Source organism: Physella acuta, unplaced genomic scaffold (assembly GCF_028476545.2).
Source record: "Physella acuta isolate Inbredline_101_S28 unplaced genomic scaffold, ASM2847654v3 ptg001044l, whole genome shotgun sequence".
In the NCBI taxonomy this organism is placed as follows: domain Eukaryota; kingdom Metazoa; phylum Mollusca; class Gastropoda; family Physidae; genus Physella; species Physella acuta.
Genome location: NW_026732561.1, coordinates 22641 through 43409, shown reverse-complemented (window position 1 = coordinate 43409; position 20769 = coordinate 22641).

The following is a 20769-nucleotide window of genomic DNA, read 5'->3' as shown; positions in this document are numbered from 1 at the left end:
TTGTTTTAAAACAATATGGCGGCGCCGTAAGCCACCCCCCCATCCCCTCGTCTCATTAGAGGGGCTTGAGAACGAGCTTAGAACGCCTGAGATCACAACGGATCTAACTTACTCTCTACATAGTGCTACTAGCTGACTGTTGCACACAAAGAAATTTCCTCCATTCTTTAGACATTTAATTAAACAATTAAAGAAACTGTAGCTATCTCTCGCCACTTATTTCACTCCACTTAATCTGAACCGGCTAATTTGTCGACGTGAACCGGCATATCAGGCCGGATCCTCTATCTGGACAAGGCCCTGATTACATAAAATTTATATCTAATGGCATGCCGGCTTATACAACTCACAGATTGCCGGCTAAACAGCTGACACATTTCCGGCTTGTACAACTCGATAATTGCCGGCTTTTACAACTCACAGCCTGCCGGCTTCAGCAACTCACAAACTTCCGGCTTTGCAACCACGGACAGCCGGCTGGCCCAACTCTCAGACAGCCGGCTGCCGGCAAGCAAAGTAGTTAACGGATCCTAAGGTAAACATTTATCTCTTGGTTCACTCCCTTTTTATTTCCTGCTTGCCTTTCTTAGTTATAAGTGGGGAAGGGGTGGGGTGGGGAAGTAGGTGGGGGTGGGGTGTAGAGGTAGGTGGGGGTGGGGTGGAGAGGTAGGTGGGGGAGGGGGTGATGAGATGGTGGGGGAGATGGTTGGGAGGTTGGTGGGGGAGGGGGATGGGGAGGGGGTTGAGAGGTAGGTGGGGAGGGGTGGGGAGGTAGGTGGGGGTGGGGCTGGAGGAGGGGGAGAGGATACTTCATGTGAAGCAGTTTTAGCCATTTGCACGTGCGAAATTTGCTCGTGAGTAGTTAGAGTAAATTTACGTCCTACTCCACCCCTCCCCGTCAGATACCGATGAGGTAACACAGCTACAAGTTACTGATGAGGTAATACAGCTACAAGTAACCGGTGAGGTAATACAGCTACAAGTAACCGGTGAGGTAACACAGCTACAAGTAACCGGTGAGGTAATACAGCTACAAGTAACCGGTGAGGTAATACAGCTACAAGTAACCGGTGAGGTAACACAGCTACAAGTAACCGGTGAGGTAATACAGCTACAAGTAACCGGTGAGGTAATACAGCTACAAGTAACCGGTGAGGTAACACAGCTACAAGTAACCGGTGAGGTAATACAGCTACAAGTAACCGGTGAGGTAACACAGCTACAAGTAACCGGTGAGGTAATACAGCTACAAGTAACCGGTGAGGTAATACAGCTACAAGTAACCGGTGAGGTAACACAGCTACAAGTAACCGGTGAGGTAATACAGCTACAAGTAACCGGTGAGGTAACACAGCTACAAGTAACCGGTGAGGTAACACAGCTACAAGTAACCGGTGAGGTAATACAGCTACAAGTAACCGGTGAGGTAATACAGCTACAAGTAACCGGTGAGGTAATACAGCTACAAGTAACCGGTGAGGTAATACAGCTACAAGTAACCGGTGAGGTAATACAGCTACAAGTAACCGGTGAGGTAATACAGCTACAAGTAACCGGTGAGGTAATACAGCTACAAGTAACCGGTGAGGTAATACAGCTACAAGTAACCGGTGAGGTAATACAGCTACAAGTAACCGGTGAGGTAATACAGCTACAAGTAACCGGTGAGGTAATACAGCTACAAGTAACCGGTGAGGTAATACAGCTACAAGTAACCGGTGAGGTAATACAGCTACAAGTAACCGGTGAGGTAATACAGCTACAAGTAACCGGTGAGGTAATACAGCTACAAGTAACCGGTGAGGTAATACAGCTACAAGTAACCGGTGAGGTAATACAGCTACAAGTAACCGGTGAGGTAATACAGCTACAAGTAACCGGTGAGGTAATACAGCTACAAGTAACCGGTGAGGTAATACAGCTACAAGTAACCGGTGAGGTAATACAGCTACATTTGAGGTAACAAGGTACCGGTAAGGTAATACAAAGAGTTACCGCTAAAGTTGTTCTTATCGTCCGTGGACCAAGGATATGGGTAGATGGGGGGAGGGGAGGGGCTATAATCTGGCAGCCATTTATCTTCGGTCTTTTTGATCACATGACATGACAGGATCCAAACTTTAAAGTAGTTTACAAGTCAAGTGTAGAGTTTTGAAAGATGAAGGGAAAACATAGTTCTAAAAAAATTGTGCCACTACTGTTTCGTTCCTTTCAACAGAATAAACTTAAAAGAAAACTTTTAAGAATGCTAATGTATTAGTGTTCAGTTTTAATTTATAAGTTTTGCATCACAACATTGTGTAACTGCTTTCATTATAAACAAATTAATTATTTTATTGATTTATTTCATCAGAACAGCATTTTTACTTTCTCGTATATACGAAGTATAGAGAAAGTCTTGTAATCGTGCAAAAAAAAAATCACTGATACGGAAAAACATAATTTTGCAATATTGTCCGTATGTCTGTGTGTCTGTGTGTGTGTGTGTGTGTGTGTGTAAACACGATTACTTGAGTACCGTTACAGCTAGGTTGCTGAAATTTCATATATAAGTATTTTATCAAAATCGTAGATCCGTATCAACTTTTGAGCGATTTCCGATAACCGGAAGTGGTACTTTTTCTACTTTGAATTTTTCAAAAGCCTTTAACTTTCAGATAGATAAATGAAATTTCACATGTAAGTAAAACATCTAATTCTCTACCTTCTGTTAAATTTTGAGTAATTTCCGTTGACCGGAAGTAGTAATTTACGCTACTTCCGATTTTTCAAAAAACTAATGTAAATTTTAAGTACTAATAATATTGCGCACTATTATGCGCTTTTTTATTTGGCGTTCACTTGGTGTGCAATTAATTTGTCTACGAGATTTTATTCTATTTTAAAAACTTTAAGTATTTAAAATGGATTAAAAATCATGTCTATAGCCCGAGTTCCCATCCCCTGTTATTTTATATAAGAATATTCGAGAAAGTTTTGGGGAGATCACTCCCGGTTTATTTAAATTGAATTTCAGTACGATATTGATTAAGCTCTTTCTTTGGCAGAATTGTAAATATGAATACATACGTCTTATAGACAAGTCTACTGCTAGGTACTCATAAGAAACTGAGTGAAATAAACTACCCAGTCTGAAGGCAGGAACTTAAGTGGGGTTTGAGCTTAAGATATAAAGATTATAGATCGCACGCAGCCGTTTTACCCGTATGAAATAAAGTATCTAATCCTCAAACCACTTATCTGTTCATATCCTCTACAAAGATCTACCCCAGGTGTTCGCGAAAGATCTATTCAACATAGAACAAATGTAAACACACGTCCCACACCTGTCACGTGATCTAACGGAACTCAGGGCGGAAGTGCTCGATCGCTCTCCACTTTTCCTTTCGGTTTCGGTTTCATCTTAGGCCTGGCCCAGCGGGGACGTGTAGACAAACATACTATACGGACAGACGGAGAAACAACAAACAGGGGCAGAGACATAGGTATGGAGGGGGAGAGGCGTGGTTGTAGGGGGGACATGGTTGTAGGGGGGTCATAGTTGTACGGGGGTCATGGTTGTAGGGGGTCATAGTTGTAGGGTGGTCATGGTTGTAGGGGGGTCATAGTTGTAGGTGGTCATGGTTGTAGGGGGGTCATAGTTGTAGGGTGGTCATGGTTGTAGGGTGGTCATGGTTGTAGGGTGGTCATGGTTGTAGGGGGGTCATAGTTGTAGGGTGGTCATGGTTGTAGGGTGGTCATGGTTGTAGGGTGGTCATGGTTGTAGGATGGTCATGGTTGTAGGGTGGTCATGGTTGTAGGGTGGTCATGGTTGTAGGGTGGTCATGGTTGTAGGGTGGTCATGGTTGTAGGGTGGTCATGGTTGTAGGGTGGCCATGGTTGTAGGGGGGTCATAGTTGTAGGGTGGTCATGGTTGTAGGGGGGTCATGTAGGGGGGTCATAGTTGTAGGGTGGTCATGGTTGTAGGGTGGTCATGGTTGTAGGGTGGTCATGGTTGTAGGGTGGTCATGGTTGTAGGGTGGTCATGGTTGTAGGGTGGTCATGGTTGTAGGGTGGTCATGGTTGTAGGGTGGTCATGGTTGTAGGGTGGTCATGGTTGTAGGGGGGTCATAGTTGTAGGGTGGTCATGGTTGTAGGATGGTCATGGTTGTAGGGTGGTCATGGTTGTAGGGTGGTCATGGTTGTAGGGGGGGTCATAGTTGTAGGGTGGTCATGGTTGTAGGGTGGTCATGGTTGTAGGGTGGTCATGGTTGTAGGGGGGTCATGGTTGTAGGGTGGTCATGGTTGTAGGGTGGTCATGGTTGTAGGATGGTCATGGTTGTAGGGTGGTCATGGTTGTAGGGAGGTCATGGTTGTAGGGTGGTCATGGTTGTAGGGTGGTCATGGTTGTAGGATGGTCATGGTTGTATGGGGGTCATGGTTGTAGGGAGGTCATAGTTGTAGGGGGGTCATAGTTGTAGGGAGGTCATAGTTGTAGGGGGGTCATAGTTGTAGGGGGGTCATGGTTGTAGGGTGGTCATGGTTGTAGGGTGGTCATGGTTGTAGGGGGGTCATAGTTGTAGGGTGGTCATGGTTGTAGGGGGGGTCATAGTTGTAGGGGGGTCATGGTTGTAGGGGGGTCATGGTTGTAGGGTGGTCATGGTTGTAGGGGGGTCATAGTTGTAGGGTGGTCATGGTTGTAGGGGGGTCATGGTTGTAGGGTGGTCATGGTTGTAGGGTGGTCATGGTTGTAGGGTGGTCATGGTTGTAGGGTGGTCATGGTTGTAGGGGGGTTAGGGTTGTAGGGGGGTCATAGTTGTAGGGTGGTCATGGTTGTAGGATGGTCATAGTTGTAGGGTGGTCATGGTTGTAGGGTGTTCATGGTTGTAGGGGGGTCATGGTTGTAGGGGGGTTAGTGTTGTAGGGGGGTCATAGTTGTAGGGTGGTCATGGTTGTAGGATGGTCATAGTTGTAGGGGGGTCATGGTTGTAGGGTGGTCATAGTTGTAGGGGGGTCATGGTTGTAGGGTGGTCATGGTTGTAGGGTGGTCATGGTTGTAGGGGTGTCATGGTTGTAGGGGGGTTAGGGTTGTAGGGGGGTCATGGTTGTAGGGTGGTCATGGTTGTAGGGGGGTCATGATTATAGGGGGGTCATAGTTGTAGGGTGGTCATGGTTGTAGGGGGATGAAACTTGATTGGATGAAATCTTGCCTAGACTCTGGTCATCGAGGTGTTGACTGACAAAGTAGTGAAGTTATTTTATGATACTCGTTTTTGGATTATCGGATTAGAAGTGGCCTAGTTTTGGTCGTCAGGGTCACGTGGATTAGCAGACGCAAGACCTATCGGGTAGGCCCTAAACATAAAACAGACATAAAACAGACATATGATTATTTACACACCAAACATACATAAAACAGACATATGATTATTTACACACCAAACATACATAAAACAGACATAAGATTATTTTACACACGACACATAAAACATCTCTAGTACTGAACTTTTAAATGCTGTTCTAATAATTATAACACGCTTTAATTCCCTCACACCATCCGGATAGGTGTAACAATACGTATTTGTGTGTGGTGTGTGTGTGGGGGGGGGGGGGGGGGGGTCAGGCAGTACTGCCAGGCGTCAGTTAGGTCAGGGTGGGGTGGGTGTGGTTTGGTGCGGCGGGCTTTAGAAAGGTTAAGACGCAAATATTTAGAGGGGTGGGGGGGTTCCCCAGGTTTAAGTAGACAAAGGTAAAACAGTTCACATTAGTGTAGGCCACGTCATTGATCCGATTCCAAAACGTCGAGATTAAACTTATTCACAAGTTTCGATCTGAAACATTTGAAATGTCAAACGTGTATACACAAACTAACCCAAAAGTAAAACACATAAATCCTACACTGACGTAGGAGAAAAACAAAGTGTTGAAAGAGTTATTTTTAACCTGCAATGTGTTTTTTAAAGAACAAAATGAAGATAAAAGCTCGCGTCTGATTAAAGCTAATTACAGCAAGGGAAGCAACTTACCTGCTAGTTGCAAGGGCAGATAACACATTACAACATGTAAGGGGAGACCATTAGTATGTACAAGGGGAAACTACATACCCGTAATTTGAAACAAAAAGGTAAGCCTGTAACTACAAACAAGGAGAGAAAACGTACCCGTTCAGTTAATACCAAGATAAACGACAGGTTAATGATCACGTATGGAAGGGGGGGGGGGGGGGGGGGGAGGAAACTCGAAACTACTACAAGCAAGAGAGATAACTAAAACCACAGGTAAGCGAGATAACTCCGCCTTAAGTTTCAGTGAACTTTTCTTACTTTACAGTTGGCGAGTAACAACTTGCATACGATGACGTCTGAAATTTTTGTTGGAAATAATATCTGAGATATTTGTGAACGTCATGTTTTTAAATATCTGTACGTTTTCAGAAAACTTGTAGAGGTTTTGTTTAGAGAGTGTGTAGGATGAGAGAAACAATTGGTGCTTTAAAGTTGAGATTAAATCGGTGTGCTGATTGTTGTAGTCATTGTGTAATCTCCCTTTATATTTGTTCTTATTAAAAGTGACAAATACTCCTTTGAATGTGGGACTAGAATTCAACTAGTACAGAATGGGGGGGGGGGGGGGGAGTCGAATTAAAAGAAGGAGCCAGCACAATTATGGTGACATAGATTAGATTAGATTATTTTTGGTTTCTTGAAAATAGTTTACGTTTGTGTAGGAATATTTCAATTTCTGAAAAATACAAATTTCAAAGTGTTTGTGTATTACAAAACTGACTCACCATTCACACACGCTAACCTAAATCAAGGTTCAGACCAGGGGTTACAGATTGAAATAAAGTGAAACACAGCTGAGATTCCTGAACAACATTCCAGCTAACAAAGATGTAAAAAATGATTCTTTCAAGAAACCCGAGCTGTTGAATGAAAACGTGACCACGTACAGCGCATGCGTGATGACAAGGGGGCAGACGACAATGGGATGGAGAACTGGCAGTGTACAGTATGGGGGGGGGGTGGGGTCACTTGTCCGGGGTGTCGGGCGGTTTTGTCTTCACACAATAGCTGCCCGGGGTGTCTTATTGTACGGCCTGACCAGGGTGGGATAACTCAGCAAGTGGAGCAAGCACGACAGGGGAATAACTCTTTCACTAGTGCTAAACGGCTCACACCTCCAAATATTTCTGGAATTTTATTAAAAATATTAAAAGTTTCAATAACTCCTAAAAGTAAAACTTTTAAAATAATTGTAAAACTTCGAAGCAAGAACAAGCTACGACAAATTATTTCAACTGAACTGGTCAATATATTTTCGCTGTATAAGACATGTGGTTTACACAAAAAACAGCCAGGAAAACAAATGGAGTTTTAAATAACTTGTTGGGAACAAAGTGCACGCCTTTATGTTTTAGACCTCTATCCTTACATGTCTTTATGTCTTAGACCTCTAACCTTATATGATAAACTTGAGGTACAAACTGATCAAAGTCTGAAACACACCATCGCCTTATCGATTAGAAGTTACTACATTAATTACCTCATTAAGCTAACAGACACTAGGTCACACTAATTGAGGGTTCTCACACGTCAGGCTTGGGTGTCAAACAGTCGTCTGCACACCGTTACACCTGCATGCGTGTGCCTTCAGGTACGGTAACTCTTGTTGAACAGGCGGAACATCGAGATATCCCTCCTGTCAGATCATGTCGTTAAAGTCATCGAAGCGTGTCGGGCCAAACATTAGAACTCCCGTCACAGTTCGGTGGGTAGGAAATGTTTGGGTCACGTGTGTACGAGCATTTGTGTATTTATACCAACTATATATATATATATATATATATATATATATATATATATATATATATATATATATATATATATATATATATATATATATATATATATATATATATATATATATATATATATATATATATATACAAATAAATAATAGCACAAGGTACTTGAAGGCCAACTAAAAAAAAAACTATTTCCGGCCAAACAATTCGAAAGTTGAATGTCGCCGGCCCAGCCCAATTATATAAACACCGGCTTCCGGTAGGGGAGGTAAATCAACAAACATTTTTTAGCGAAATGGCGGGTCTGGAACTGTGCCTTGATGCTGAGAGTTTCCATTTCACTAAGACAACAGGACAGTAAGACAGCTTAAAGTCAGACAACAGGACAGTAAGACAGCTTAAAGTCAGACAACAGGACAGTAAGACAGCTTAAAGGCAGACAACAGGACAGTAAGACAGCTTAAAGTCAGACAACAGGACAGTAAGACAGCTTAAAGTCAGACAACAGGACAGTAAGGCAGCTTAAAGTCAGACAACAGGACAGTAAGACAGCTTAAAGGCAGACAACAGGACAGTAAGACAGCTTAAAGTCAGACAACAGGACAGTAAGACAGCTTAAAGTCAGACAACAGGACAGTAAGGCAGCTTAAAGTCAGACAACAGGACAGTAAGACAGCTTAAAGTCAGACAACAAGACAGCTGACCCTATGTCTATTAGTACACCTACACAGATGGTCAGAACAGTAAACTACCTGTGTTGATGTTACACCTTGAAATCCTCCAGAGTTTGACCACACAAAAAAACATTGTTTGTTCACACGCCGCTGTATTGAATGAAGGCTCTAGGTTAGACAACAGCGAGATCAGCGGGAAACTCCGCAAAAATGGTTGCTATTTTTAGCTGTGATAAGGTCCCAGGAATTGGACTTTGGCCCAGGTACAAAGTTCTCAAAGCTAAAACTTTCCCCGGAAATAAGTTGTGTGGCCAAATTAAACGGGTACGATAATGAGGCGTATAATGAGGTTAACACACAGTTAGTGAGGTATTTCAATTCACTACTCACATGTGCAAATGTATGTGTTACAATAACTACATACGCGTGCGATATGTGTGTTAAAACAGCGAGCGGTCTATTATGTGGGTGGCGTGACGTCAACACATACCATATGTTTCAGATCACACACGCACCCAGATGGGACGGGCAGGGTGGGTAGATTTGGAATGAACGCCCCTCACCTCCCCCGGCCCGGCGCGAAATGTCAGACAGTTATGACAATGTCCATTGTGCTATTGAAGACAGCTGGGCACCCCGGTAGGTGTATACACCCCCAGTGACATGTTTACAATAACAGACTCGGTGTGGAGTAGACAGACAAAACTGTGTGGAGTAGACCGACAAAACCAAGACTCAGACACGGGATCTCGATGGGGGGGGGGGGGGGGATTTGGCTTTTATATTGTGACAATTGGGAAAAGGAATTCGCGGGTTTGTTTACAGCAAATGTGTGGTGTTAAATCTGTTGGTTGACTTATGTTCACTGGGGAGGGGGGGGGGGGTAGATGTCTACATGAGTGTACATAGGGGTGGGGGTGGGGTGGAATGTCCACACGTGGTGTCTGTTTTCTTGGCGTGCTGTCGTCACGTCTTGTTGAGGATTAACTCAGTCGACTGGATTAGACTGGATTAGAGTGGATTACAAGGATGAACGGGGAAAAAAATAACAGGCTGAATTTCAATTAAGTTAATGAAGAGATGAGTGTTAGGTGATGATCACATGATACAAGAGATTTAATTCGCAACACGACTGTGTAGTGTGTAGCTTGTGAACTCAATGTTGGATACATGTTGATGATTCCATTGCAATAAACGTGAATCAAAACATTCAGACAAAAACGAACATCTTAGACATACGTTGTTTTAATTTAAGCTGGACATTTAAGGTTATACAAACAAGAGCATTTTACCGCTTGGAGAAATATCCCGAACTAAAACTTTACTCAGAACCGGAAATGGATTCAATCCACTGTGATTTCACCGTGAAAGTGTTTCTTTAACCCCGTTTGACTGCGCCTGATTTGAACAATTATCACAAACAGCACACTTCCCGTCACGACGCTCAATTGAAGATTTCTTCACAAACTGCTTTTTCTGAATTCACAGTCACACTCGACAGGGATTCTAAAACAGTTTCTGGTGGGTCCTTATAGGATCAAGTTATGACACTGTGTTCAGAAATTTAAAAACCAAAACGTTTTAGGATAGACTTAGTGTATTCTAGAATGATCAGCTTGTTTTTTTTTTTTTTTTTGGCAAATATTTTTTCACGGAGAATGTGTTTTAAAACTCGAAACTTACGGAAATCTCAGAACATAAGCTTTTCCTTGTACTGATTAGCCGGCTATTTTTTTTTTTAGAAACGACACCTGTCTGACTTTTTGCTTTCTGCGGAAATAGCAAGTTGACTGATGGGTAGCTAATTAGCAAAAACGTGATGGGTAGCTTAATTAGAAAACACATGATGAGTAGCTTAATTAGAAAACACATGATAGGTAGCTTAATTAGAAAACACATAATTTCAATTTGTCAAGTTTTGCCAGTTTACGATTAGGGCACTAATGCCGGCTGCCGGTTTAAGAATGCCGGTCCCACTTGAATCTCTCTGAGAACCACTGGTATACGGTTCAAAGCCGCTGGGCCAGGTAAAATATGACACAGGTGCCTAAACGTCAGGTGCCAGCCGTTTCCGGTTACTTGTCGGCAGGGGAAGTAACTAGTTCTGAAATCATTTCAAGACATTTTTCGCTGTAAAACATGGGCAGTGTGTAACGTTCACTTGGGGGGGGGGGGGGGGGGGGGATCTTCGCGCCGCATCAGTTGGAAGGTGATCTTCAGCGGATGTTCTCTAGCGGAACTTCCGCTGAATTGTGTCAAAATTAATCCCCAGCTTTGAGGAGAATTTTAAAAAGTTTTTAACTTGGAGCTTTACGAGTTTTTTTTACCCTGTTGGCGGTGGATGTCAGATGTGTTTAACCCTTCTTACAACTCATCTAAACCCGAACACGTAACGGCAGTTAACGTCAACACCTTGCACTAAAGCCACCACTACATCCTTCAATCTTTGAGTGTAAACACGCTAACCATCACTAACTCGACATTTTAAGCTCGGAGCTAGACAGGTCTTTATCAGAGCTCACTAGAAGATGAAACAAAATATAATTCTAACTCGTCAAATAAATACTGAACACACATCTAACCCGTAGGCTAACCCTAACATAATCTAGAGAGTTAACGGAATAAGGATAATACGTGATTAATGAGGACAAGACACAATTGACTATCCATAGACTGACTTGTGTAATACAAACAATCATGATTGGCAACAAAGACATATAAGAAGAATTATAGACGCGTTGCTTACTTGCTTTAAGTCATCTTTTAATTTGTATACGTCGGTACATCAATGGCATTGGTACACAAAAGACGTTACATTAAACGGAAATTGCCGTTTTCGGCAATGGAAGTTTTCGACTTCTAACAGCATTGCGAACGAAATGTGCATACTCTAGACCAGGGGTTCCCAACCTTTTTTTTACTCTAGGCACATTCTAAAATATCGGTAGGGTGGCGGGCACCACCTATTTTAAATCGACAAACTCTTTCCAGAGGCGTAGTGACCCTTCCCGTCACCGGGGACAAAACTTTCGATTTGCACCCCCCCCCCTTAAATTTTTCGATTTGCATCCCCCCCCCTCAAACTTTCGATTTCCATCCCCTTCAACCTGTCAATAATGTTTATGAAAAAAAATTCTGTCTCTGTCGAATAGTGAGAGGCGGGCACATACGAATCGTTCGGCGGGCGCCATGGCGCCCGCGGGCACAGGGTTGGGAACCCCTGCTCTAGACTCTAGAGGGACTTGGCAAAAGACGTGTATAGAGGAAATGGGCTGAAAATGTGCATTTCTCCAAACGCCCTTCACAAAAACGTCCCTTCTATTTAGCGTAAGAAAAATAAATGGCCGGAAACGAGACCAGCAAATGCGTTAATTATTAAAAATAATAAGCCAGGTATAAATAGCTTTTGTGGTTGGGTAGGACCTCCGCCACCGGCAGGGGGAGCTAAATGCCAAGATTTGAGCTACATGCCAAGATTTGAGCTAAATGCCAAGATTTGAGCTAAATGCCAAGATTTGAGCTAAATGCCAAGATTTGAGCTAAATGCCAAGATTTGAGCTAAATGCCAAGATTTGAGCTAAATACCAAGATTTGAGCTAAATGCCAAGATTTGAGCTAAATGCCAAGATTTGAGCTAAATGCCAAGATTTGAGCTAAATGCCAAGATTTGAGCTAAATGCCAAGATTTGAGCTAAATGCCAAGATTTGAGCTAAATGCCAAGATTTGAGCTAAATGCCAAGATTTGAGCTAAATGCCAAGATTTGAGCTAAATGCCAAGATTTGAGCTAAATGCCAAGATTTGAGATTTCCTACCTTGATCGACGTCACAAGGGCGGCCATCTGGGAGCCAGGGAAAAACCAATTTGACGTATCAAAGAACGGAACACGGCTGCGCAAAGAGCGTGCGCACGGCGACTGTAGTGCAAACAGTCAAAAGTAAATGTTTGTTAGTGTTATGCGAACCAGGCCGGATAATTCCGGCTGAATGGGTGAGTGACCTTCAAGTCAAGGGCGGTAATATGTAAACAGCTCACGGTTAGGAGCAGACGTGTAGCCAGACGGCGGACAATGGCCTTTGAAGAAGTTTCTGCTATAAACACGGCGCTTTACTCAAAGCAAATCTTGGGCTGGTTTAGTATACGATGTGCGAGTAGATAGCGCGTTAACCAAATTCTGAACTCGTCAAAAGGGGAGGGGTGGGGTGACCAGCGCCGTTAGTATACGCCGTTATTTAGTTGTTTTATTTTCTACTTTTCAGTGATTCATAGTGAATTCGACACTACCCTCCCTTCCACCCCCCCCCCCCTTACCTTACCTCTCCTTAGTTTCAAATATATTATAAATTATCTGCCCTTTATAGCCGATACAAATTCGACCCGGCACTACGATTGTAAACATTCGCGGTGAACCTTAGATCACCAGAATGGTGAGGGTGGGGTGGTAGCTATATGCCTAGATAGCGGGGGGAGTAGCAGCGTGCTTTTACGTAATGTCTCGCATGGTCCCCATGAAGAAAATTATATATAGATAGATGTTAACGACACGCTCAGGCCCAACTTAACTAACGACCAAGGTTGTATCGTCTGCTACTCCGTTACAACGTATATCTTGTGTGCGTGATGTTATAAAACTCTTATACAAGGATATATGTATTTTATAAAATGACTGCGCGGCAGGTTCAAAACTCCAGCGTAACCGCACAACTTAGAGGGAACATAGCCCACCATTCCTGGAGTTCCAGCCGGTCTGGAACTCTATAGAACTCTCTCTAACCGCCATCTTGTAGGCTTGTCACCAGCCTCAGGGGAAACTACTCCGACATTAAACTGAAGGGAAGCAACCCAGACACAAACACTTGGGCAGGTTTTAGATTTCAAGAACAATAACCAGCTCGGGGTAACTAGGTACACAGGGCATTACAGTTTATCTCGAGACGCGTATCCATGGCAACAAAAAATAAACAGATAGCAAGGTGGTGATGGAAGGGTGTGGATATTGTAGAGCTGCAAGACTGAATGCTGGCCAGTTAATGATTGGTCAGTTTATGATTGGTCAGTTAATGATTGGTCAGTTTATGATTGGTCAGTTTATGATTGGTCAGTTAATGATTGGTCAGTTTATGATTGGTCAGTTAATGATTGGTCAGTTAATGATTGGTCAGTTAATGATTGGTCAGTTTATGATTGGTCAGTTTATGATTGGTCAGTTTACGATTGGTCAGTTTATGATTGGCCAGTTAATGATTGGTCAGTTTATGATTGGTCAGTTAATGATTGGTCAGTTTATGATTGGTCAGTTAATGATTGGTCAGTTAATGATTGGTCAGTTAATGATTGGTCAGTTTATGATTGGTCAGTTAATGATTGGTCAGTTTATGATTGGTCAGTTAATGATTGGTCAGTTAATGATTGGTCAGTTTATGATTGGTCAGTTAATGATTGGTCAGTTTATGATTGGCCAGTTTATGATTGGCCAGTTTATGATTGGTCAGTTTATGATTGGTCAGTTTATGATTGGTCAGTTTATGATTGGTCAGTTTATGATTGGTCAGTTTATGATTGGTCAGTTTATGATTGGTCAGTTTATGATTGGTCAGTTTATGATTGGTCAGTTTATGATTGGTCAGTTTATGATTGGTCAGTTTATGATTGGTCAGTTTATGATTGGTCAGTTTATGATTGGTTAGTTTATGATTGGTCAGTTAATGATTGGTCAGTTTATGATTGGTCAGTTTATGATTGGTTAGTTTATGATTGGTCAGTTAATGATTGGTCAGTTTATGATTGGTCAGTTAATGATTGGTCAGTTTATGATTGGTCAGTTGAGACTGGACCATGGGTAGCGCAGGATTTACCAGCTGAACTGAAGACTAATCACAGAACAGACATACAAACATACAAACATAGGATAGGACTTCAGGTCTGTAGCTCACACACCGCTGAATACCATGTTGTGGGTCAAGTTCGACCCCTCGAATCTGTATAAATATCACGTAACACCTCGAGTCTGTATAGATGTCACGTGACACCTCGAGTCTGTATAAAGTCACGTGATCAACACACCCTGACTCGTGCCTGACTCAAGCAGACGATAGCCAACTGTCCAGATCTCACACGTACTCTACTTCATCTACACTAATGGACCGCCACATCTGGAGGGGATGTTATTTTTTATAAATCGTAAAAAAAAGGTTGAGCCATTTTCTAATGACAACAATTTTGTTTGGTAGCAGCAGCACTAGATATTACAAGTTATGTATGTGTGTGTGTGTGTGTGTGTGTATGTGTGCGTGTGGATTGTGGGTGTGCGTGTGTGTGTGGATTGTGTGAGTGTGAGCTCCCAACGCCTGTCCTTTAGCTCAGAGCTCACAGCTCCGCTTGTTGTCTCAGAGAACCTGTTCCATATCAATCAAGGGGAACTAACCTTCATACAAGGGAGGCTATCGCCTAGTGGCGTGAAGACAGGGGACGCTATCTTATTGTGGCAACTATTGCGAGTAAACGACGGGAGCTGGGAGGAATGTATTCTTAGCGTCTTATCTAAATAGACGGCTGGGCTTTTTTTTAAATCGCTTTTGTCGTCTCATACCCCACTACATACCCCACCACACACACAAGCACACACCTAGCCACAAGACACATCACATAAACACAAACAAGAAAACCAGGGGATGCAATCATCTGCCTAAAGACAGGAAACAAACAAGTTAGAACATGTACAAATATCGTCAGCTTTTGGAGTTCTTAATCTACCTCGTTAGCTACATGAGTGTCTTTATTCAAGCACTATATGGTGTATGTAAACTATGGTGTATGTAATATATGTTGTATGTAATATATGTTGTATGTAATATATGGTGTATGTAATATATGTTGTATGTAATATATGGTGTATGTAATATATGTTGTATGTAATATATAGTGTATGTAATATATGTTGTATGTAATATATGGTGTATGTAATTTATGTTGTATGTAATATATGGTGTATGTAATTTATGTTGTATGTAATATATTGTGTATGTAATATATGGTGTATGTATCAATGATAAAATCAATAGTTTAGATAGGATATATGGACACGGACATACTAATAAAAAAATTAGCATGTATGATACAAACGTATTTCAAATCATCTTTTGTCTGTCTTTACAAGCAGAAGACGTCTTGTGACATACAACCTTGTAACATCCAACATCATGATCTTGTGACATCCATCATGATGTTATGTAACATTCACACCACATCCAGCTTTGATGTCGTACCTGTCTAACGTTAGGTCAAGTAAAGGCTACTGAACTAAGTGTTGATCACACTATCGCTTCATACACCATGGTAACACAAAGAACAGGTGAACTCTACTTTATCTCCCATTGGGCCGCCAAGATGAAACAGGACACACCAAATCAACACGAGACACACAACACAATAATGACGACACACCAAATTATCATGACCCAGCCAAGCGCTGACCGCCCCCACCCCCCTCCCCTTTCGCCATTAAATAAAACAAAAGCTGTTACAAAGGGCAGTCATCCGACCCGCCTTATGTAATATCATAATGAGCAATCATCAGCTGCTCATTAAGGCTGACTCTACTCAGCCCACCCCCTCCCTGATGACGTCATATTAACCTGTAAGATCCAGCTAGCCGTTAATGAGTTCAATGTGAAATTTTGTTAAAATTCATCAAAGGCTTCCGTCATTACTGGAGTGTTTTCAGATTTCAAACCCGCGCTTTTGATCTCATCAATGACGTCATAGGTCAGAGGTCAGCGCCACGAGAAACAATTTGAAGCCCCGGGGGTCAGGCCGCTAATGTCGGTGATTAAGTTACGGTGCACGGGTCATAGCGACCTTTTAACCGCATACTTTGGGGGATTGTTTTAAGTCGGCTTATCCGTAGCGTTGCTCAGGTTTTAGAGGGGGGGGGGGGGGGGAAGATAACTTAAGGGCAGATAAAAACAATCGGTAAACATGCAAGAAGAAAAGATAGGGGGAATTAACTCACACGTTTGTTTCTGTTCAGGCCTGGAAAGTGTATGGGGAGAGGGCAGGGCGTGGGGCAGGGGCAGTGTGTGGGGCAGGATGTGGGGTTGTGTGGGGCAGGGGCAGGGTGTGGGGCAGGGGCAGGGTGTGGAGAGTGATATGAAATGTCAGCCTGATTTTAGTCGTCTCTTTTAACGTCGTGTCATTCTGCGTCGTTTACATAGGTTTAAATAATATAGATCAGACATTGACGCTGTGAGGGATTGTGTGGAGGATGGGGTTGTGGGTGGGGGAAGACGCGCGCAGGTTGAAGACAACACACACACACATACACACACAGAAACACACACATGCTATGTCTAAGGTTGTAGTTTCGAAGACTGGTGGCGCTATTATTGAATTGTCTAACCATTACATCAACTTCCGGTCAAGTTAACGTTAACTGGAATATCTACACTTACATTACTAACGAGAGTACTTTCTTTTACAATTTGACGCTCTAGCATTGGTTGAATGTAATGAAAACAACTGATACATACAAGAACACCCAAAGCCCCCAGCCAAGTCAAAAGCCAAACGAACAGGGCGCCACACTGACCTCACGTGCCCCCCCCCCCCCGCCCCCCCCCCTCCACTCACCGGCCACACCGTCACCAGCAGTGTTGACTCAGGGGATGACGTCACTGCCAATGTTTACCTGTCGGTGAGACTCGAGTCAGGCGAACTTGACTGGCCACAACTCCCGAGGTCAACTGGTGCACACCACGTGACGTTGTTTACTTCCGGTTGTGTGTGAGTGTGTGTGTGGGGGGGGGGGGGGGTCCCGGCGTTATGGAGGTGCTGACCTGTGTGGGGACACAAATGTCGTCATCTGACGTGTGACACGTGTCACCTGACATGACGCGCAGAGTGCTGGACACGAGTCAGTGACCTTTAGAGTCATATTACTGTCACTGTTCGCACTGTTGACACGACATGTCAAGATGACCCCCCCCCCCTTCACACCCCCCGCCCCCTGCACCCCCCAGCTCCACCCGTGTCCCTCCACGCTTCTCCGGTCATTGACCCTAGTCACCAACTCTCAGAACCAAGAACGTCATACCACGTGACTTTCTGTTGGTCCAGTGACACGCCCATCTAAGTGAAACGGTACTGAAGTTATCGGCTTTTATAAAACCGGAAGTAGAGTAAGTATCATATCCGGTACCTGAGATCGATCATATGTTGATAGAAAATTACAATTTAAGTATATAAATTGAAACGGTACTCATGTAATCTTGTTCACATATACACAGACAGACTGACAGACAGACAGACAGACAGAAAGACAGACATACGGGCAGGCAGGCAGGCAGCAGTGTTTCTTCCAGACTTTTTTATTCGGGGTGGGGGGGGGGAGGCACTGGAAATTTTCGGGGGGGGGGGGGGTAGACTTTCTTCGGGGGGGGGGTGGACACTGTTAAAAGTATATATTTTCTATATAAATTATATAATTTCATTTCGTTCGGGGGGAGGGGGGGGGGGGTAGAATTTTTTCGGGGGGGGGGGGGGGCTAAGCCCCCACGAAGAGATGCCTATAGAAACTCTGGCAGGCAGACAGACAGACAAACAGACAGACAGACAAACAGACAGACAGGCAGAAAGACGGACAAGATTCCAAAACTAAGCTTTTGTCAGGTAAGTGTAAAACACTGAGATTTATCATAATCTGGATTTTGTTTTACCCCATTACAAAACTTCCTCAGTACTAAGTTTATTGTGCAAGTAAACACGGGGTAGCAATCAACCGTTTCAAATTCTGTTCGTGTTCTATTTAACTATGCACACGCAAGCACGTGCAGTCAGACATACACACACACACGTGCAGTCACATGCTAACAACGTCCTATAATGTCCCTCACCCGCCCAGGATATTGTATCTACGTCCCCTCCACCCCCGCCCACCTCTACGCCACCCACCTCCACCCCCGCCCTGAGTTGTTACTTGTTGTATGTGAGTTGTTGTAGGTGGGTGGTTTCTTGTTGTAGGTGGGTGGTTTCTTGTTGTAGGTGGGTGGGTGGTTTCTTGTTGTAGGTGGGTGGGTGGTTTCTTGTTGTAGGTGGGTGGTTTCTTGTTGTAGGTGGGTGGTTTCTTGTTGTAGGTGGGTGGTTTCTTGTTGTAGGTGGGTGGGTGGTTTCTTGTTGTAGGTGGGTGGGTGGTTTCTTGTTGTAGGTGGGTGGTTTCTTGTTGTAGGTGGGTGGTTTCTTGTTGTAGGTGGGTGGTTTCTTGTTGTAGGTGGGTGGGTGGTTTCTTGTTGTAGGTGGGTGGGTGGTTTCTTGTTGTAGGTGGGTGGTTTCTTGTTGTAGGTGGGTGGTTTCTTGTTGTAGGTGGGTGGTTTCTTGTTGTAGGTGGGTGGGTGGTTTCTTGTTGTAGGTGGGTGGTTTCTTGTTGTAGGTGGGTGGGTGGTTTCTTGTTGTAGGTGGGTGGGTGGTTTCTTGTTGTAGGTGGGTGGGTGGTTTCTTGTTGTAGGTGGGTGGTTTCTTGTTGTAGGTGGGTGGGTGGTTTCTTGTTGTAGGTGGGTGGTTTCTTGTTGTAGGTGGGTGGTTTCTTGTTGTAGGTGGGTGGTTTCTTGTTGTAGGAGGGTGGTTTCTTGTTGTAGGTGGGTGGGTGGTTTCTTGTTGTAGGTGGGTGGGTGGTTTCTTGTTGTAGGTGGGTGGGTGGTTTCTTGTTGTAGGTGGGTGGTTTCTTGTTGTAGGTGGGTGGGTGGTTTCTTGTTGTAGGTGGGTGGTTTCTTGTTGTAGGTGGGTGGGTGGTTTCTTGTTGTAGGTGGGTGGTTTCTTGTTGTAGGTGGGTGGGTGGTTTCTTGTTGTAGGTGGGTGGGTGGTTTCTTGTTGTAGGTGGGTGGGTGGTTTCTTGTTGTAGGTGGGTGGTTTCTTGTTGTAGGTGGGTGGGTGGTTTCTTGTTGTAGGTGGGTGGTTTCTTGTTGTAGGTGGGTGGTTTCTTGTTGTAGGTGGGTGGTTTCTTGTTGTAGGAGGGTGGTTTCTTGTTGTAGGTGGGTGGGTGGTTTCTTGTTGTAGGTGGGTGGGTGGTTTCTTGTTGTAGGTGGGTGGGTGGTTTCTTGTTGTAGGTGGGTGGGTGGTTTCTTGTTGTAGGTGGGTGGGTGGTTTCTTGTTGTAGGTGGGTGGTTTCTTGTTGTAGGTGGGTGGTTTCTTGTTGTAGGTGGGTGGTTTCTTGTTGTAGGTGGGTGGGTGGTTTCTTGTTGTAGGTGGGTGGTTTCTTGTTGTAGGTGGGTGGGTGGTTTCTTGTTGTAGGTGGGTGGTTTCTTGTTGTAGGTGGGTGGGTGGTTTCTTGTTGTAGGTGGGTGGGTGGTTTCTTGTTGTAGGTGGGTGGGTGGTTTCTTGTTGTAGGTGGGTGGTTTCTTGTTGTAGGTGGGTGGGTGGTTTCTTGTTGTAGGTGGGTGGTTTCTTGTTGTAGGTGGGTGGTTTCTTGTTGTAGGTGGGTGGGTGGTTTCTTGTTGTAGGTGGGTGGTTTCTTGTTGTAGGTGGGTGGGTGGTTTCTTGTTGTAGGTGGGTGGTTTCTTGTTGTAGGTGGGTGGTTTCTTGTTGTAGGTGGGTGGTTTCTTGTTGTAGGAGGGTGGTTTCTTGTTGTAGGTGGGTGGGTGGTTTCTTGTTGTAGGTGGGTGGGTGGTTTCTTGTTGTAGGTGGGTGGGTGGTTTCTTGTTGTAGGTGGGTGGGTGGTTTCTTGTTGTAGGTGGGTGGGTGGTTTCTTGTTGTAGGTGGGTGGTTTCTTGTTGTAGGTGGGTGGTTTCTTGTTGTAGGTGGGTGGTTTCTTGTTGTAGGTGGGTGGGTGGTTTCTTGTTGTAGGTGGGTGGTTTCTTGTTGTAGGTGGGTGGGTGGTTTCTTGTTGTAGGTGGGTGGTTTCTTGTTGTAGGTGGGTGGGTGGTTTCTTGTTGTAGGTGGGTGGGTGGTTTCTTGTTGTAGGTGGGTGGGTGGTTTCTTGTTGTAGGTGGGTGGTTTCTTGTTGTAGGTGGGTGGGTGGTTTCTTGTTGTAGGTGGGTGGTTTCTTGTTGTAGGTGGGTGGGTGGTTTCTTGTTGTAGGTGGGTGGTTTCTTGTTGTAGGTGGGTGGGTGGTTTCTTGTTGTAGGTGGGTGGGTGGTTTCTTGTTGTAGGTGGGTGGTTTCTTGTTGTAGGTGGGTGGGTGGTTTCTTGTTGTAGGTGGGTGGTTTCTTGTTGTAGGTGGGTGGGTGGTTTCTTGTTGTAGGTGGGTGGTTTCTTGTTGTAGGTGGGTGGTTTCTTGTTGTAGGTGGGTGGGTGGTTTCTTGTTGAAGGTGGGTGGTTTCT